The sequence below is a fragment of the Cebus imitator genome, unplaced genomic scaffold, assembly GCF_001604975.1.
Source record: "Cebus imitator isolate Cc_AM_T3 unplaced genomic scaffold, Cebus_imitator-1.0 Scaffold62, whole genome shotgun sequence".
NCBI lineage: Eukaryota > Metazoa > Chordata > Mammalia > Primates > Cebidae > Cebus > Cebus imitator.
This window is the reverse complement of record NW_016107377.1, coordinates 6124370-6145616: the sequence shown is the minus strand read 5'-3', so window position 1 is coordinate 6145616 and position 21247 is coordinate 6124370.

Genomic DNA, 21247 nt, shown 5'->3' with positions numbered 1-21247 from the left:
GTGAAACCCTGTCTCTACTAAAAATACAAAAATTAGACAGGCGTGGTGGCGCTTACTTGTAGTCCCAGCTACTCGGGAGGCTGAGGCAGGAGAATTGACTGAACTTGGGAGGTGGAGGTTGCAGTAAGCCAAGATTCTGCCACTTAAACACAAGCCGGGGAGAGAGAGACTAACTCTCTGAAAAAAAAAAAAAGAAAAAGAAAAGAATTAAAGAACAAACAAAAGAAAAAAAGAAAGAGAGAGAGAGAGAGAGAGAAAGGAGGGAAAAAAAGGAAAGAAAGTAGTGTATATTTCATGATATCTCTAACCAGCCCAGTTGGCACTGTTGATACAGGGGAAATGATACATCTCGATAATGAAAACAGACTGTCAATCAAGAAAAATGATGAGACAAGTCTCAATCATTTTAGGAGGTTTATTTGCCAAAGTTAAGGATGCACACCCAGAAGACAGGTCTTTGCCTTTCTCCAAAAATGATTTTGAAGGCTCCAGATTTAAAGAGGAAATGGCACAATTTCCTCTTTAAAAGAGGAAATTCTCTTTAAAAGAGAAGTACACAATTTTCATGTAAGAGGGGGGTATAGGGAAAAGCAGTTATTCATGCCTTTGTCTGGCTCAATTAATCACTTTTTTAATTTTTTACATAAATTGACATAGACAAATGGGGCAGAGGAAAAATGCAGAAAATCTGCATTTGACATAAGATAACATGGACAAACTGAGGCAGGGGAACAATTAGATATGCATTTGTGTCTGGTGGGCCGGGGTGATTGCACCTGGAAGGATAAGCTATCAGTTTCCATTGCCATGGTGAAATCTTAACAGAAACACCTTAAAAGATCTTGCAGCTCACTAGGAATTTTCTTGTGGGCAAAATATGGGGGAGGCATGTAGCTCTTTTATCTTGTAGCCATCTTATTTAGGAATCTAAAGGGGGAGGCAGGCTGGTGTAACCTAGCACCCAGCTTGACTTTTCCCTTTGGCTTAATGAGTTTGGGGTCCCAAGATTTCATTTCCTTCCACAAGACTACAGATAACATTTCTTTGCTCCCCACCATTTTCACAATAAAAATAAATCTGTGACAGGAACTTTCACTTCACTGGAAAACGAATTAACAAAAGAAGAACAGCTCTCTGAACTTCACGCTCTTCCAAATGAAGGATGCAATTTTGGGGAAGCAGTTAGCTCAATGAAACCTCATGATATAAACTCACTTTGCAAACTCTTCCTGACCAGGCAATCTTGGTGATGATATGTGGTTTTGTCCAGAAATGAGGGCAAAAAAGTATTAATTTTTAACATGTAAGACCCATTTTTTAAAGTCTTGGGGACTAAAAGGCCCTACAGTTTTAATGTCTTTCTCTATTTAATGAAACTTGATATGGGAACATTTCTAAGTGAGAAGAAATAGCAAATATCTATTAAATTTACTCTTTTTTAATAAGGGTGGTAGCAACGATATTTCATCAGGTTCTGGGATGCTTTTTCCAAATGTTAATAAAATGCATCATTGTTGTAAGTTCAAATACAAGCAAGAAAATGGTAGGTTTAATAATAGTAAGTTAATCCAGTCAGGTTGAATTTGAGATTGCTTTTGGTTCAAAACTGTTTCAGAAAGAAAAGGAGACAGGGAGATTGCAAATTCCAAAAGAACTGGAAACTCACAGTCAAAGGCACCTTACTAAAATCCATTTTAAAACTGAATCTCATCAAGTCACTTATTAAAGGCCACAATTTCATTTCTAATTAATATAGATTAAATCAGTATTGACTAAATAGTTTGTTGTTTTTTTTTTTGAGATGGAGTTTTGCTCTCGTTATCCAGCTGGAGTGCAGTGGCACGATCTCGGCTCACCAAAACCTCTGCCTCCCTGGTTCAAGTGATTCTCTTCCTGAGTAGCTGGAATTACAGGCATGCACCACCACGCCCAGCTAATTTATGTATTTTTAGTAGAGACGAGGTTTCTCCACATTGGCAAGCTGGTCCCGAACTCCTGACCTCAGGTGATCCACCCGCCTCGGCCTCACAAAGTGCTGGGATTACAGGCGTGAGTCACTGCGCCCGGTCCTAATAATGTCTTTATAACATGTTTCCTCCCTTGTCAGAAATAATTAATTCATTTTTTATGCATTCAGCAATATTTATGGATTGTTCATCTTACCCCATGAGTTCTTGTAAGTCCTGGAGGAAGTATTGACACAAATAGCGCACATTTTCTGTCCTCAAAGAGCTCATAGTGGAGGAACCAGATAAGACAACTGACAACCCCAAGAGAATCCCAGCACATTGTAATCCATGAGCACACAGACGAGAAGAGCAGACACAGCCAGCAGGGCCAGGAGGAGCCACTCAGAGGAACTGAGACAGTGGAACTCTGGCCTGAAGGACGATGGCAGGAAGCCCAATGGGAGGGGGTATTCCAGGGAAAGGGAACGATTATGTTTGAAGGCAAGGCAGGGAGAGCTTGGAGTATCTGGGGAATGACAAGTGTTTCAGTAAGTATGTATTTGGCAGTGGGGAAGGTGGGGCTGGAAAATTATTCAGGGCTAAATCAGAAAAGAATTCCCATGCATGAGAAGGATATCTCAGAATGAGTTCTTTTTTTTCCCTTTTTTTTTTTTAGACAGAGTCTCACTCTGTCACCCCCAGGCTGGAGTGCAGTGATACAATTTCAGATCACTGCAACCTCTGCCTCCCAGGTTCAAGCAATTCTCCTGTCTGTCTCCCGAGTACAGCTTGTGCTTGACTTACGACCATGATTGGTTCCCACAGACCGGTTGTAACACGATTTGGTCGTAAGTTGAGTAGGCTATATGTACAGTACTGTGAAATGATATTATAAAAATCTTTAAGTCATATTTTATCATAATTTTCATTATTGTTATATATCATAATTTTCTTTGTTCATTTTGTGCCATTTGTATCATCTCTACACCACTTTGTTTCTTATTTTTACATTCGTCAGGTTTAAGTAAAACACTGCATGACCAGTACAACTGGTTTAATATTTGCAAAACATACAAAATTACAAAATACAGGTGCATACAAAAATACAAAATACAGGTGTAAAAAATACCATAGGAAACATTTTCCCAATTGCAAAACATATCAAAATATATAAACATGTACGAAACATTTTACTGGCCACTGGTGCTTGGCTGCGGATCGTTGATGTCGTCACCTGAGGGAGCAGTTGGGGTTACCGGAGTTGGTTTTTTCATAAACATGGTGAGCTTAGTCTGAATTGTATGTTTCTTTTTTTCTTCATAAATTTCACGATACGGACGAAACACATCATGCGCCACCCGTTCAATCCTTGCAAATCATTCTATGTTTGGGTCCATCGCTTCGAAATGTATAAGAAGTTTATTCAGTAAAGATAAACCATCTGATAATCCCTTAGTGGTGAACTTTCTTTCTGGCTCCTCCTCTTCTTTCTCTGCTTCTCTTCTTTCTTCTTCTGCCACTCTTTCTTCTTCCAGTTTGATTAGCTCTTCATTTGTAAGTTCTCTGGATTCTTTGTCTAGCAACTCTTCTACGTCTTCCATTTCACACTCCAAAGAAAGGTCTTTAGCGAGTTTTACTATTTTTTCCCAAATCGTTTCACGTTCATGTTCACTGTCAAATCCATCAAAATCATTAACATAGCGCTTAACACAATTTTTCCAGATGCCATTCATGCACTTTGTCGTCACAGCCTCCCAGGCGGTAGCGATATTCTTGATACACATCAAAATGTTGTAGTGTTTCCAAAAATCTACAGCGGAGCAGTCCTGGCTAGCGATTGTGGTCATAAAGTCGAATGGTCGTAAGTTGCATAGGTCGTAAGTCGATCAATACCTGTAGCTGGGACTACAGACATGCACCACCGCACCTGGCTAATTGTTTTTTGTTGTTGTGGTTGTTTTGATATTTTTAGTAGAGATGGGGTTTCGCATGTTAGCCAGCTGGTCTCCTACTCCTGGCCTCATGGGATCCACCTGCCTCATCCTCCCAAAGTGCTGGGATTACAAGCATAAGCCACCACCTTCAGCCTCAAAGAATGACTTTTGAAAGAGATAAAAGACACTGATCCAATAGAGAGCAGAATTTAATTATAATTCTGCAAATCCACATTTAAGGCCATGGCGTCCATGGTACTATTACTCTAAAATAAATAAATAAATTTAAATCAAGATTCAGAAGGAAGTGCTATAGATTTTACTTGGGCAACATGATTCCATCAACTGGTTCTAATTAAACCAACACCTGCATTTTACACAGCATTGGACTTTTCAGGAATAAGGATCCAGCTTTTTCCAAAGAACAACAAAATAATAGCACTCATTTGCTGTGGACAAAGGGTGCCGTAATGTGAAGCCAACCTGCAGAGGAAGTTTGTAGAGAAAAAGGAGGTCGTGGTTTTGAGGCTGGGCAGATAGGGTAAAAATTGTCTTCAAGGTTATGAAACTGGTAAGTTGCAAAACTAGATCCGAAGCCAGTTCTCCTGGTTCCAAACCCAATGTTCTTCTTGTTGTCTTCTTGCTAAAGAAGCAGTAAGATGTAATCATCTTAGCTGAGAGTTTACTGGCCTTAAGTCAGACAACCTCAGTTAAGCTCTAATTCTGCCACTTTTAAATTTCCTTGTTAGCATCTTCATGAAACTCAGCCTCCCTGTGAATAAAATGACGCGGTTTGGGCCCAGACCTGTGCTTACACCACTTGCTGGGAGTCCACACATGTCTGGGTTAGCAGGTAGGTAGCCTCACCTCTGAGTGTGGACACATTTGCCTCCCACCTCTATTCCTTGAGAGATATAAGAGAGAAACCTCCAGATGGCCCAGAAATACTGTGTGTTCATGGTGCCCCCAACCTCACTGCTAGAGTTCCATATTGGTTTCACTAGGAAAAAAAGAGCCCATTGTTTAAAAAGGAAGAAGAAATAAACAAGTTTGTCAAACACTGGCATGTATAAGCACTAAGGGCATTTCCAGCTAAAAATAATTGACATTCTAATGTTGAGATGATAAAGGAAACTTAGATGATTAAATATGAGATGACTCTTACTGAGTGCTACATACCTGGCACTATGCTAAGAGCTTCATATGTATTCATTCATTTTCTTTTTTTTTTTTTTTGAGACAGAGTCTCTCTCTTGTCACCCAGGCTGGAATGCAGTGGTGCAATCTCAGCTCACCGCAACCTCTGCCTCCCAGGTTCAAGCAATTCTTCTGCCTCAGCCTCCCAAGTAGCTGGTATTACAGGCTTGTGCTATCATGCTCAGCTAATTTTTTGTATTTTTAGTAGAGACGGGGTTCTGCCATGTTGGCCAGGCTGGTCTCAAACTCCTGACCTCAAGGTCCACCTGCCTCAGCCTCCCAAAGTGCTGGGATTACAGGCGTAAGCAACTGTGTCCGGTCAATTCATTTTATCTTTACAACAGTCTTGAAGGTAGCTACCATATCCATTTTACAGATGAGAATGCAGAGGCGCAGAGAAATTTAACCACTTGCCTGAGATAACCCAGTTAATCAGGGTGAGAGCTGGCATTGGAACCAAAGGAAGTGTTCTCACTCCCATCAGACTACACTAAACGTGGCCCTCACAATTTACTCAGGTGGCCATCACATCCTACAGAAACTGTGTTAAGTTTTATTCACCATGCACACTCTGAAGTAAATGTGACTCTGTAGAACCTCAGAGTCAAATCACCTTAAGTCCATTCTGTTTTCTTAACAGAATCCTTTTCCAATCCACAACTTGAAATTGCCTTCCAGGGGGAAACAAGCTAAGTGTTTTGTGTATTCACATGCGTAGATCCACCTCTGATCAACAACTTGGAGCACACAATGATAAGGGTGTTTAAACACTCAGGATATGTGAAGCATCATGAGAGATACAGGTCATGAGTCATCTCATTAAACCTCATGGGACTCACATGGGGCAGGTCCTAGTAACAGAACTCTTTGGTTGCGAGAAAAAAACACCAACCAGTATAAGAAGGAATGAGGCTGCAAGGGTGCTTCCGAGAACCCGGGAGAAGGAAACCAGTAGAGCCTCTGGAAATGGTGACAACCAGAAACCAGGAGAAACTCCTCAGCTGTAGTCCGTGCTGCTCCAGAGAAGATAGGGGAGATGGAGAGGAAGTAAAGGCACAACACCATGTGAGAACTCAGGAGTTCAGCTATGGCTGAAGTGTGTGGCGTGTGTGTGCGTGTGTGTGTGTGTGTGTGTGCAGGATGGGTGGAACAGCAAACTGGAGAGATCAGTAGGACAAGTTATAAAGAGCTTTATCATTTGTAATTAATTATAATTTGAGTTAATTTATAAATTATAATTAATAACTGGATTTTTTTAAGTATGATTGTGATGTAATTAAATATTTTTGGAAGGTTTCCACCTACGCATGTACACACGCACACAAGTAAATAATGAATAACTTTTTTATAAAGCTACCTCTATGCCAGGAACTGTTCTAAGTGCTACTCATAATTACTTATTTAATCTTCATAATCACCCTATGAGATGATTATATTACTGTTTTTAATCCACATGTCTTAGTTCAGGTTGCTGTAACAAAATAACAGACTGACTAATTTATAAACAACAGAAATCTACTGCTCATCGTTCTGGAGGCTGGGAAGTCCAAGATCAAGACACCAGCAGATTCAGTGTCTAATGAGGGCTCACTCTCCACCTCACCATTGGCACCTTCTTTCTGTGTCCTCACACGGTGGGAAAGAGACACGAGCTCCTTCAGGCCTATTTTATATGGTCACTAATCCCATTTAGGAGGACAGAACCCTCGTGACCTCATCAATTCCTGAAGTACCCACCTTTTAATACCACCACATTGGGGATTAGGTTTCAGCACATGAATTTTGTGCAACCACAAATACTCAGATCGTAGCACCCATTTTACAGGTGAAAAAAATCAAAAGTTCAGAGATGACGCTTTCTAGGGGTTATACTGGGAAAGAAATGAAAACCATATTCAAAGGACCTAATATACTTAACTGGCTCATCTCACTTCATTATTGATAGTTTCCATGATATTAAAACATCCCCTTGGGCTGTGCACCTGCATTTCTCCTCTTTGCAGACAATAATGCGCCAGTGGGAGAACAGTAGGTAATCGTCATGATCAACAAGAAAAAGATCGTCAGGTAAACTTGTCTTAGCAACACCAAACTCAAGGGAATATTAAGAAGCCATTTTTAAAGGATAAACATGAAGGACATAACCTTTTAAATGATTAGCTTACAAAGACACAAAATTCTAAATGTACTCTCATTATAATTATGTAAACATATGGACCTTACTGAAAAGACACATGGAAAACTAAAAATAGAGTAATACATTTATGGATTTTTAAAAAATATTCATATAATTGGGCATGGTGACACATGCTTGTAGTCCCAGGTACTCCAGAGATGGAGGTTGGGGGATCACTTGAGCCCAGGAGTTTAAGACCAGTCTGGGCAACATAGCAAGACCTAGTCTCAAAATATATACATACATCTCTCTATGTGTATTTATTTAATATATTTGTCTTAAATGTATAATATTTATGCAAATATATTATGTATTATTTATTAGAATAATATTTTTATATATTTTATAAATATAAGATCTATACTTTAAAATAAAAAATATATATATAAATAAATTTATGTGGTGCTCAACATCATTAGTTATTGGGGAAATACAAAGTAAAACCACCATAAGATATCACTACACATCTACCAGGACACCTAAAATTGAAGAACAGATAAAATCAAGTGTTGGCAAAGATAAGGAGCCATTGGAACTCTCATACATACTGTGGAAGGTTCAGCCCTTCCACTAGTTTGAAAACAATTTGGCAGTAGCTGCCAAGCCAAATGGAGTTATGCCCTATGACCTGGCATTTTCATTCTGTGGTGTAATCCCAACAGAAATGAGTAGTTGTCTTTACTAAAAGGTAAGTTTAAGAACATTCACGGAAGCATTACTCAAAATTGTTCCCAAACCAGAAACAACCTTTGTCCATCTAAAGGAGAATGGATAAATAAATGTAGCATATTCATACAATGGAACACTACACAGCAATGGAAAAGTACACATTACTGCTATAGACAGGAAAGAATCTCACAGATATAATGTTGAGCAAAAGAAGCCAGCACAAAAAAAGCTCAAAACAGGCAAAAGTAACCTGTGAGGCTAAAGAGAAGCCAGAGAAGTGGGTGTTTTGTGAGGGAGCATTGACTGAGAGGGAGTATGAGCCTTCTGGGGTACTGGAAGTATTCCAAATATAATTTGAGTGGTGGTTATACAAGTGTATATAATTCATTGAGCTAATACCTTAAGTAAGATTTATGTACTTTGCTATACATGAGTTACACTTCAACTCAAACAGCAGAAAATTTTTAATATTAGTATTTTTTTAAAAACTCAAATCAGGCAAAAATTTTCTGATAAAATCTGATTGACTTTCTTTCCTATCTCTATTCCCTTGAAGTTTTTATTTTGGAGGATTACCTGATGTACTCAGTGAGAATACATTTCTAAGACAAAAACAGTTAAGACATTTAAAAAATATTATGCAAAGCATAATGCAGTTAAATCTATTTTTGGTGTCTGTTTTTCATTTTTGTTGTGTAACATTAGAGTCTTTTCCTTTCCAGATCCCTGTGAGCTATAGTTTGGCCACTTACTTATAAAAAGGTTGAGAATTTTCCCTGCCTCATTTGGGCCATAAGAATTTATGAACGAAACCCTGCAGGCCCTTAAAAATATTGGATACTTGGGAATATTTTAAATGCTTGATATGATATTCCACCCTAGATGAGCCCATGCACTAGATGTATCTGTGCAATCCTTTATATTTAACCAGATCCCTTTTCTTGCAAACATTTCTCCTTATTTGACATCTGTCTTTTGAATATATACTGTATTCTGAAACATAAGTGCTTAGGATAGAAGTTTCTAACAATTTATTCGAGTCACTGATAAACCTTTAGAGGTTTCTTGAGCTTGAGCTTCACTCCTGGAATGAAATTTATATTGAATGATGTTTTCATCTGTTTGGGATGCTATAACAAAATGCCATAAACTGAATCGCTTATAAACAACAGAAATGTATTTCTCACAGTTATGGAGATTGTGAAGTCCAAGATCAAGGAACCAGCAGATGTGAAGCTTGGTGAACGCCTGTTTTCTGGCTCATAGATGGTGTCTCTTCTCTGCACCTTCACATGGTGGAAGGGGCCCAGCTCTCTGTGGCCTCTTTTATAAAGGCTCCACCTTTATGACATAATCACATCCTAAAAGTCCCACCTCCTAATACCATCATCTTGGGTGTTGGAACTTCAACATATGAATTTGCAGGGGACTCAAACATTCAGACTATAACAAATGGAGTCCCAAAGAGATACCTCAAACTCCAAATTGTAGATTATGATTATCTGTGCAGTTTATTTTTATTATATTATATTTTCTGCCTTTTTAATAAAAGCCATTTAACTGGGGTGAGATGATATCTCACTGTAGCTTTGATTTGCATTTCCCTGATGATGAGTGATATTGAGCATTTCTTCATAAACCTTTTGGCCATTTGTATGTCTTCTTTTGAGAAATGTCTGTTCGGATCTTTTGCCCATTTTTACATTAGATTATTTGGCATTTTTGCTATTGAGTTGTTTGAGTTCCTTCTATATTCTGGTTATTAATCCCTTGTCAGATGGGTAGTTTGCAAATATTTTCTCCTATTCTGTGGTATATTAGTCTGTGTTCACACTGCTATAAAGATACTACCCAAGACTAGGTAATTTATAAATGAAAGAGGTTTAATTGACTCACAGTTCCACATAGTTGGGGGGGGCTCAGGGAACTTACAGTTATGGAGGAAGTGGAAGCAGGCACATCTTACATGGCAGCAGGCAAGAGAGACAGTGTGAGAGAGGAACTGTCAAACACTTACAAAATCATCAGATCATGTGAGAACTATCAAACACTTATAAAACCATCAGATCATGTGAGAACTATCAAATGCTTATAAAACCATCAGACCTCATGAGAACTCACTCACTAACAGCATGGGGGAAATAGCCCCCATGATCCAATCACCTCCCACCAGGTTTCTCCCTTAACACCTGCAGATTACAATTCAAAATCAGATTTTGGCAGGGACACAAAGCAAACTATATGACGTGGGTTGTCTTTTCACTTTGTTGTTTCCCTTGCCGTACAGAAGTTTTTTAGTTTGATGTAATCCCATTTGCCAATTTTTGTTTGGTTGCCTCTGCTTTTGAGGTTTTGCACAATCTTTTCCCAGACTAAGAGTGTTTCCTCAATGTTTTTTTCTAGTAGTTTCACAGTTTCAGATCTTAGATTTAAATATTTAACTGATTACAGTAGTTCACACCTGTAATCCCAGCACTTTGGGAGGTTGAGGTGGTAGGATCACTTGAGTCCAGGAGCTCAAGGCCAGCCTGGGCAACATAGTGAGATGTCATCTCAAAAAAGAAAAAATAATAAATATTTAACCCATTTTTAATTGATTTTTGTATATAGTGAGACGAGGTCTAGTTTCATTCTTCTGCATATGGAAATCCAGTTTTCCCAGCACCTCTTATTAAAGAGACTTTCCTTTCCCCCATTGTATGTTCTTGGCACCTTTGTGAAAAATGAGTTGGCTATAAGTGTGTGGATTTATGTCTGGGTTCTCTATTCTGTTACTTTTGTCTATGAGTAAGAGTTTATGCAAGTACTATGCTGATTTGTTTACTGTAACTTTGCAGTATATTTTGAAGTCAGGTAGTATGATGCCTCTAGCTTGGCTCTTTTTGCTCAGGATTGCTTTGGCTATACAGGGTCTTTTGTGGTTCCATATAAATTTTGGATTGTTTTTTCTATTTCTGTGAAGAAGATTGCTGGTATTTTGATAAAGATTGCATTGAATCTGTAAATCTTATTGAGTAGAATTGTCATTTTAATAATATTAATTCTTCCAATCCATGAACATGGAATATATTCCCAGTTTTCATGTGTCCTCTTTGCTTTCTTTCATCAATGCTTTATCATTTTCCTTGTATAGATTTTTCATTTCTTTGGTTAAGTTCATTGCTAGATATTGTACAGTTTAGATAGCTTTATGGATTTGATGAGGAGCTTGTCTTGTTGCCACATTATTGTATACTATGGACTTGCCCATTCAGGGTCTGCCCAGAATGTTCTCAAGTCCAGGAATCCCTTTCAGAACCCAGCTCCACCATTCCAGAAAGGGATAAGAGTAAGGCATACTGACTTCTGCAGATGTTCTGTGCCGATTTTGGGGTGGGTATGCACATACTGACTGCAGCGACCTCACCCACAGACAGGCTAACCGAGCTATAACTGTTTATTAGAAACTAAAATGTTTCCATGACAATGTCGTTCACCATTTCTTTAGTAAATTCAGTTTACGTCATCATCTGTCTACAAGTATTGGCTCACTACAACCTCTACCTCTTGGGTTCAAGTGATTGTCATGCTTTATCCTCCTGAGTAGCTGGGAATACAGTGACCAGTTCTCTTAATGCAGTCTTTTTCCCACTGGGGAAAAGAAAACCAAGAAAGCTTTCCCTCCATAATGGGAGGGGAGGGCGCTCATGTTCTGGCCTTTCTCCACTTTCCTACCTGGCATTCATCATTCCCGGAACCTCCTGCTCCTTCTTCTGCATTACTGTTGTTTCTGTACACGTTAATGAGCATGCAGTTAATTCACCACATGAACTAAAGTCAGGATAATGACATTTGGAATTTCAGGCTGATTTGCTTTAAAAATAGATCTAAGCATATGCCTCTTGAGAACAGGCATTGCTGTTACACGGTACCATGAACACATCCATACTGGATTAATTTGGAATTTGCAAAGTTTAAAAAAAAATCAGGCCTCCCAATAACTATGACCATGATTATAAAAGTCAGACTATGAGTCTGTATTCAAGGAATGGTACTGAAGATTTTCAACCCCACTGAGCCTCTTATATGGATGGCTAACAGAGTCTGGGCTGAATAAGAGATGTATACATTACCTTTTTACTGTGGGCTTCTCCTTAGACACCACCTGGGCACCTGACCTATTTCACTGTCAAGAGCAATGACATGAGTCTCATATGTGATATTTTTCCTACAATTTTAAGCTTCAAAATAAACAATTTTGAAAACTTGCAGCTCAGCACTTGGCATTTCACCAGAACTTGCCCAACTCCCAAAAGTCAAATCTGTTTTTTATTCTACTATGGAATGCCTCATTTATCTTTCCCAGAAGAAAATGTAAAAAAAACCCTAGAGAATTTGGTTTGGAGGATATATAATGAACAGGTAAAATGATCCTAGAAAAACTCGTTCCTTATGAAAATTATATTAGGCCTAGATTCTTCTAGGAATATGTATATATAAATAATAATAATCTAGCACCCCAATTTTTATTCTGTTTGATCTCATTAGATTTCTCAAATATAAGAGAGAGCAACCCTGATAAAACAGATGAACAAAAGACAGCTTGTATTTTAGTATAATTACAAAATCCTGAGCATACATGTCATAGTGTCACTATTATACTTTCTGATCAACAGAGGACATAAAGATTTAATGCTGTCTTTATAGCACATGAAAAACTTATTTTTGCTTACTAAGAAAAAAACTATAGAAATCGATTTGATACAGTCCTTTTAATTTAAGGGAAAAAAAGATAAGTCTTTACTATGGAGGAAAAAAAAATCTCAATGTTGTGGTCATATTTACATGTGCTGAGTTCTAGAAGTACAGCTTTAGACTGACCTTGAATAGCCAGATTTATCTCTGTGAGATGAATGTGGAAAACCTCTATACAAATGTAAACCGGCAGAGAAATGAGGTGGCATCAGGCCTGACAGGGGCTTGTTGATTTTAAATATGGCACATGTGTTATTTTAACCAAAATTTAAAATGCTATCAAAATGTTTTAAAATGTTCAAATCAAAAGTGAATTATTATCATTCCCAGGCTGGGTATGGTGGCTCATGCCTGTAATCCCAGCATTTTGGGAGGCTGAGGCAGACGGATCACCTGAGGTCAGCAGTTAAGAGACCAGCCTGGCCAACATGATCAAACCTCATCTCTACTAAAAACACAAAAATTATCCAGGCATGGTGGCACATGTCTGTAATCTCGGCTACTCAGTAGGCTGAGGCAGAAGAATTGCTTGAACTCGGGAGGCAGAGGTTGCAGTGAGCCAAGATCGTCCCTCTGCCCTCCAGCCGGGGCGACAGAGCTAGACTCTGTCTTAAAAAGAAAAGAAAAAAGAAATTATTATCATTCCTAGTTAGGCCTACAAAATGGGATGTAGTAACCACCTCTGTCAGCTTGTCAAATGCAGCTGTTACATCCAGTTGTTATACCCAGCTGTAGTGACAGTCTTCCTTTATAAGCGTTCCTTATCAAAGAAGCTTCACCAGGGTTCATTGCCCCTGCACCTTCTGCCATATGAGGACACAGTCACAAAATGCCATCATGGAAGCAGAGAGAGCAGCCCCCACTAGACACCAAGTCTGCTGGCACCTTGATCTTGGACTTCCCAGCCTCCAGAACTGTAAGAAATACATTTCTGTTCTTTATGAATCACCCAGCCTCTGGTATTTTGTTACAGCAGTGCAAATGGACAAAGACACACAAAATATCAAAGCCTGGGTAATTTATAAAGAACTGAAATTTATAACTATGGTTAAGAGTCAGCATAGCATTAGCCTGTGCTGCAGTAACAAATAGATACCCAAATTTCACTGGGATAAAACAGACACTCAGATCTCACTTGAATATCACAGTAAAAGTTTCCTTCCTATTCTTAAAATGTCTAAGGCAGGTAAAGAGCTCTCCAGGGATGTTTTCCTTGATGTGGTGACTCAAAGATAGAGGCTGCTTCTGTTTTGTGGCTTCTCCATGTCAAAATGGTCACACCAAAGAAGAAGGTGATGGAAAGCCTATGCTTGTTTTTAAACTGTTTCAGTCCAAAAGTGACAAAAGTTCCTTTTTCTCATGGCCCATCAGCCTGATCTAGACCCATGGCCCCAATCCAACCATAAGTGAGATGGAGAACTAGGGGAGCCCATGGAATATTTAGTGAACATTATTGTCTCAAGTATATAACCAAAAAAAATTTTTTTTGAGACAGAATTTCACTGTGTCATCCAGGCTGGAGTGCAGTGGCTTGATCTCAGCTTGCCTCCTGAGTTCAAGTAATTCTCGTACCTCAGCCTCCCAAGTAGCTGGACTTACAGGCATGCACGACCATGTCTGGCTAATTTTTGTATTTTTAGTAGAGACAGGGTTTCACCGTGCTGGCCAGGCTGGTCTCGAACTCCTGACCTCAAGTAATCCACCCACCTCTTCTGCCTCCCAAAGTGCTAGGATTACAGGCATGAGCCACCACTCCTGGCCACAACCAAATTTTTTTTACTGGAACCAGGGACCAGTAACAGAATACCACTTGCATAATGTACAGCTATACCAACAAGGCACATAACAATATGTTTTATTGTGCAAATTAATTAAGAGCTGCATATTTTTATATTAAAATAAGATCCCTATTCATGCAATTGGTGTTAATCATTTTCAAGGGAAGCAAGTCCTATGAAGAAAATGTGTTTTGTATTTCATACAAAGCAATGAGGTGTTATGACTTGGCTTTGGAAGAAAGTTCTTAAAATAATACATCAGGCTCATCTGTTGAGGCCGTCCCTTCTGCTGCAGCTTGCTATTGCCCAGTTTTCTATCTCTTATGATAGTAACCAGCTTTGAAGCCAAAATAAACTCTAGTTCTCTAGAACACCCCATCTGCCTCATCCTTCAACACCAGGAGTCCTTCCAAAGCTCTTAATGGCTGAGGCAATGCATACTATAAATTAATTGTCATGTGGCTTCATTCCATCAAGGCTAAAAAGATGTGCCCATTTCATCATTGTTGCAAGAATAAACTTTTTAATTTCACACATCAATCTTTCCCAGATCACTAACTTAAAGGCTATCTTTGGTAAATGAAAATAGTCATTCCCCATGTGAAAAATAATCTGAGACTCTAAAAACATTCCATTGGGATCAAAATAATATAAAAAAGAATGGTCACAAAAACGTTTTCCCTCCATTAACAAATGCATCTATTCTATTTGTATGCACACAATCATAATTTCATTATAGCCCTTTCTTAGTTTGCATCCCTAGGAAAAAATAAGAATTGCAAAGTGTTATTTCTGTAACTTATAAATAATGCTTTTACGAATTATAATTCTGATAATCCCTTAAAGGTTATCACCCCAAAAACTTATTTAAAATTACATTGGGCCGGGTGCGGTGACTCACACCTGTAATCACAGCACTTTGGGAGGCCAAAGCAGGCAGAGCACCTGAGGTCAGGAGTTTGAGACCAGCTGGCCAACATGGTGAAACCCCATCTCTACTAAAAATACAAAAATTAGCCAGGTGTGGTGGCGGGCGCCTGTAATCCCAGTTATTAGGGAGGCCAAGGCAGGAGATTCGCTTGAACCTTGAACCTGGGAGGCAGAGGTTGCAGCGAGTCGAGATCATGCCACTGCACTCCAGCCTGGGCAAGAAGAGCAAGACTCCATCTCAAATAAATAAATAAATAGATGTTCTCTCAGTAGTAGAAAAGTTTTGAAGTACAAAGTTAAAAATATAATTGGAAAATGACATATAGTCAACTCTCCTTACTCTCATGAGTTCTCCCTAGAGATACAAATGGAACTTCCGTTCTTCTAGAATCTCTCCCATGTGTTACATCATGGCATCATATTCAAATCAAAGAACTAGAACTGGGAAGTGCCAGAAGCTGGCAATAAACACCAACATAACTTCTCTTTTTCAAATTTTTACAATCACTAACATTGAGAAACGGTTATCCAGCACAGAGCTAGGTGAAAACATGCACACACATATATAGGCACTTATTTAACTATGTGTGTGCCCTACCACAAATGTCTGTGTGGCCTCTTGTCTTTTTACTAGAGTCACTACAGTAGAATGTAGATACTTTGGGCTGTGAACTGGAGAAAACAGAGTCCATATTGTCTTATATGATGGGAAAATTGACTCACATAATTATTGAAGTCTATTAGCAATGTTTCTCAAAATATCTGTGGACAGTTGTGCTTACATTTTTTTTTTCAATTCAGTGCAGACTGCTACGTGGTTATAAAGCACAAGATTTGTACACAGTTCGCACAACTTACAATTCACCCCTTTGCTGGACAACACCCAAACTAGTCTAGAGCCTATTTGGCTAGACAAGAGCACTGACCACACACTTGGAGGTGGTTGCAATGTCAAGTCCCTGCGAAAATTCCTAAGCACTTCTCTCAACTGCTGTGTTGATGTCATTGTAGAATGGTAACAAACAGTTCCCAGACACCCTACATTTTGGTCTAGAGATAGGCTGGACACTGGCATGGCTCTTGTTCCCTCTCCCTGGCATTTTTCAGGCTTTCCTCCTTTGTGTGCCAGCTGCCTCCTTGGGCTGGTGGGAAGATGCGTGCAATGGCTCCAGTCTTAATATGTGACAACATCCAGAAGAGAGAGGTCACTTCAAAGCTGAGCAAAAGAGCAAAGAAAAACTCTCCCGGGAGGCTCTAGCAAACTTTCTGCACATCTCATTGTCCTTAATTGGATCACATGTCTGTTTCTGAACTTAAGACAGGCAAGAAAAAGAGGATTACTCTTGGAGCAATTGGACCCACTCCTGGAGCTAGGGGTGGAGATCCGTCCTTGGGGCGTGTGAGTTGCATAGTAGAGAGTGGAGAGTAAGTTGCGTTAAACATAAAATTGGGTTTATGCGGTAAAGGTGGGAAGGAGGAATGGATGATGGGCAGACGGTCAACGGCGTTGGAAGTATTTGAACTAGGCTTTTGTATAATTATTATTAGTCAATCAGTCAAAGGGTATCATTAAGTAGTCATTAATTTAGTAGCTATGTATTGAACTTGGGCACACAGAAAGCCTGACTTAACCTAACATTTCCAGGACCTGAGGAAAGAAGCCTGTTGATCCTACATTCTCCAGTCATTGTGACCAAGAGAAAAGGATTTCACAGAAAAATTCTGGCTGCTTAAGAGAGGAGATATATAGAGGGATTGGGAGGATACCCTTATGGATTTGACAGAAGGCAGTTCCTAGGGGGTGGGAAGTCATGTGAACTGGGAAGATGCTTCAGAAAATGTCGCCCACAATCATTTAAAAATTAACTCCATAATTCTCTCCTGAAGTGTGAGTTGTACCCAGTGACTTCCTTTCAAAGAGTATAATATGGAAGAGAGGGGAGTAATTTTACAGTAGAGAAACCTCACAAACAGCCTTACTGCCAGGTGGTCAAAGTCAAAATCAACAGTGATAAATCATGTTGATCGTATGTACCCTTGATGTGATATAGTGACAATGGTACTTAACATCTGTGGCCTCCCTCCAGTAACCCATAACCTCAGTCTAATCATGAAAATATCAGACATCAATGTCTGGGTAGGGAGTGAAATAAAATATTTTTTAAAACTAAAATTTAAATAAAATAACAAAAAAGAAAACATCAAACAAATCCCAGTTGACAGAAGTTCTACAAAGTAACTGACCAATAATTCTCACAACTGTCAAGGTCATCCAAAAAAAAATGTCTGAAAAACTGTCACAATGAAGAGCACCCAAGGAAACGTGACAAATAAATGTATTTATTGTCAATTCCAGGTGTCCTGGATGTGATCCTGGAAGATAAAAAGATAATTAGATAAAGACTAAAGGCACCTGAATAATGTATGGACTTCAGTTAATAATAATTTATCAACATTGGTTAATTAATTGTAACAAATGTACCATAGGAATGTGAGCTGTTAATAATGGGGAGATGGGAACTCTGTACTACGGGCTCAAATTTTCCGTAAACCTAAACATACTCTAAAAAACAAAGTCTACAGCCTTGGCAACATGGAAAAACCCTGTCTCCACAAAAAAATACAACAGGCCAGGCGTGGTGGCACACACCTGTAGTTCCAGTGACTTGGGGGGCTGAGATGGGAGGATCGTTTGAGCCTGGGAGGTTGAGGCTGCAGTGAGCCGTGATCATGCCACTGCACTCCAGCCTGGACAGCAGAGAAAGACCCTGTGTTGAAAAAAAAAAAAAGTCTATTGACTTTTCTAAATTACATGCTACTAAATAGGTAAACATTATTGTTTAATGGGTATAAAATTTCAGTTTCAGATGATGAAAAAGTTCTGGAATTGGATGGTGATGATGGTCACATGACAATGCGAATGTAAGTGATGGTATAGAACTAGTACACTTAAAAATGGTTAAAATGGTAAATTATGTATATTTTACCAAAATTTAAATGTATCTTAATAAAGTATTCAATGTGTTATATTGGTGTTATTACCCAGTTTAGTGACAGGTTTCATAGGTATGTGTTGTCTGTTCCCAAGGAACTTCAATATGTTGAGCATGAATATAAGTGTACAGTCCAGCTATAAGTCAAAATCTCAGTAAGTTTAGGTTAGTGAAGGTGATATGGTTTGGCTCTGTGTCCCCACCCAAATCTCATGTTGAATTGTAATTCCCAATGTTGAGGGAAGGACGTGGTGGGAGGTGATGGGATCATGGGGGCAGACACTCGCCTTGCAGTTGTGATAGTGAGAAAGTTCTCAGGAGATCTGATGGTGGAAAATGTGTAGCATTTCCCTTTTTCTCTCTCTCCTGCTCTGCCGTGGTTAGATGTGTTTGCTTCCCCTTTTCCTTCCGCCATGACGATGGTAAGTCTCTGGAGGCCTCCCAGTCATGCTTCCTGTTAAGCCTGCAGAACTGTGAGTTAATTAAACCACCTTTCTTCATAAATTCTCCAGTCTCAGGTAGTTCTCTATAGCAGTGTGAGAATGGACTAATGCAGAAGGTTGGGGAAACTTTCCAGAAAATGCATACCCTAAAATCCTTCTAGAAGAAAGAGAGAATTTGGCTGAGGAATATGGGTAATATTTGATCCCACATCACTTTGGGAAGAATTTGGCTTCTAACTGATATTGGAGTTTACTGTGTTTGAGGTCCACCACCCAGCACAAACACTTTTGTAAGTAAACCTTCTTCAAATTATCCAAATTAGAGTGAGCCACCTGTTTCTTGCTGGGACCCTAACTGACATATTTTCTTGGAAAATATTTTCTTGGGAGTCAGTCTTGGGAAAAATTAAAAAGAAAACAACAGGTCAAATGATGTTGATGAGAAGCCTTTGGAGAGAATCACATGTTAACATATAATTTGCAAACTCAAAAAGGTGTTGGTTATTGCCCTTCTTAATACCATGAGAAAACAGAGACTGTCCCTATAGGTTATCCCTGTTCATATTTTGGAGCTTAGAGTCGAATACGAAACAGTGGAAAATGGATCTGGAAGGGCAAAGAGAAGATATTTAACATATTCCGTAGGTCTAATCCCTCATTCTCTTTCCACTTAACTAACCCCTCTACCTCCCCACAGTTTAGGGAGCGCCTCAGCTAATCCTGGGGAAATGATTGAGAAAAAAGTTATAAAAAAGATTGTAGGTTCATCAATCGTGATACTTCTGACTATACGTAGGGTAGATCCAGCTAAAATAAGTTAAAATAAGAGATTATTTTATAATAAGTCCAGAAGAAAGTCAAGTTCAAGTCTAGGTAAATCCACTATGTCCTCAAGAGCCAGGGGCTTTTCCCTTCTTAGTAGCATGAGAGCAAAATCCCCTCTTGGCTGCAAGATGGCTGCAGACGTTCCAGGTCTCACACACTAACTCAACAACCTCTAGCCAAGAATAGCAGCATTTCACCCTAGGGTTTTCTTTGTTTTAGTGAGGAAAACCTTTCCCCAAATCTTTAAATAAGATACCCTCAGATCCCATTAGCCAGAACTCAGACTCAAATCATTTCCTAGGAATGTGAATGAGGTTGTCACTTCAGTCAATTATGATTTACCTCCTGGGACTGTGAAGGAACCCCAGACACAAAGCTCTACCAACAAGGAACAAGATGGATATTGCTGCAAGGTAGTATCCAACATTCCTGTATCTAGGGGGGAAATATAACACCTTTTCCTCAAAGAATAGGTTTTCCTGTAGCTTCTTCCTTCTTCCCACATAAGCTGGGGAGATCTCCAAAGTAAGATTTTTAGTAAAAGGAGCACTAAAAATTTATCTTCATTTCCACATCTCTGCCTTTAAGGAAATATATCATGGGGCTTTTTGCTTTTGTTCTTTGTTTTTTTGGCTGTTTATCACCTCTGGGGATATAACAATAAATAAAGCAAAGCTCCTGAATTCTAGGAGCTCATGTGTGATGTCAAGAGAGTGATTAAGTTTTTAATCCTTTTTGAGTTAATTTTTGTATACGGTGAAAGGTAAGGGCCCAGCTTCATTCTTCTGCATATGGCTAGCCAGTTATCCCAGCATCATTTATTGAATAGGGAGACTTTTCCCCATTGTCAACTTTAGTGTCAGCTTCTTATTGGCAACTTTAGTGAAGATCAGATGGTTGTACACCATCTATAAAAATCTCAAGGCCAAAACTATACAAATCCTAGAAGCAAGCCTGGAAACTACCATTCCAGACATTGGCTTTGGTAAAGAATTCGTAACTAAGTCCCCAAAAGCAATTGCAACAAAAACAAAAGTTAATGAATGGGACATAATTAAACCAAAGAGCTTCTGCACAGCAAAAGAAACTATCAACAGAGTGAACAGGCAACCTACAGAACGGGAGAAACTATTTGTGAACTATGTATCTGACAAAGGTCTAATGTCCACAATCTATAAGGAACTCAAGCAATTCAATAAGCAAAAAACAAATAACCCTATTAGGAGAAATGGACAAAGGATATGAACACTTCTCAAAAGAAGACCTACATGTGGCCAACAAATACATGAAAAAAATGCTCACTATCTCTAAACATTAGAGAAATGCAAATCAAAATCACAATGAGATACCATGTCACACTAGTCAGAATGGCTATTACTAAAAAGACAAAAATTAACAGATGTTGGTGAGGTTTCAGAGAAAAAGGTACACTTATACACTGTTGGCAGGAATAAGCATTAGTTCAGCCAGTGTGGAAAGCAGTTTGGAGATTTCTCAAAGAACTAAAAAATAGAATTACTATTTGGCCCAGAAATCCTATCACTAGGTATGTATCCAAAAGAAAATAAATCATTCTACAAAAAGATATGTGCACTTCTATGTTCATCACAGAATATTCA